The 377-nt window shown below is 60.7% G+C and overlaps 1 protein-coding gene across 1 annotated transcript in view; it reads right to left on the bottom strand.

The window, feature by feature from the left end:
- LOC119586734 overlaps nt 1-371 on the bottom strand; it is a gene marked incomplete in the record, with an annotated part of 16572 nt that extends 16201 nt beyond the window's left edge. Inside the window, 1 exon segment of the mRNA XM_037935462.1 lies at nt 1-371.
- Between the last annotated feature and the right edge of the window lie 6 nt (nt 372-377).

Here is a 377-nt window from a genome sequence, read left to right as displayed (position 1 = left end):
TCGACCTTCCTTGCCTCACATCGCGAAAGGGGTTGGGGCCGGACAGCGGAAAGGGAAGGGAGAAGCCATGGTGGACGCTGGGTGGGTGCCGCTGCCGTCGGTGTGCGTGCGTGCGGCAGATTCCTAGTGTGGCCGCGCTCAGGTAGACGCGGGGAGGAGGTTGAGTCCACTTGTTATTGATCATGAAAGTCTCCTTCTACAGGTAGGTCACCTGCGCCGCCCGTCAGCCGCTGCCCCGCCCCTCGTGCGTGAGCGACGGCGCCCCTGGAAGCGCTGAGATGACGCGGGTGATGTCGTAACGGAACGGAATAAAGATGTTGTTCAGGGAAACGGAAAGAGTTGAGCGATGGGGGAAAGAACCCAGTTAACAAAGGCAG

Source organism: Penaeus monodon, chromosome 21, assembly GCF_015228065.2.
Source record: "Penaeus monodon isolate SGIC_2016 chromosome 21, NSTDA_Pmon_1, whole genome shotgun sequence".
Lineage (NCBI taxonomy): Eukaryota > Metazoa > Arthropoda > Malacostraca > Decapoda > Penaeidae > Penaeus > Penaeus monodon.
Note: the sequence above shows the minus strand (reverse complement) of the source record. Positions and strands in the feature narration are given on the sequence as shown.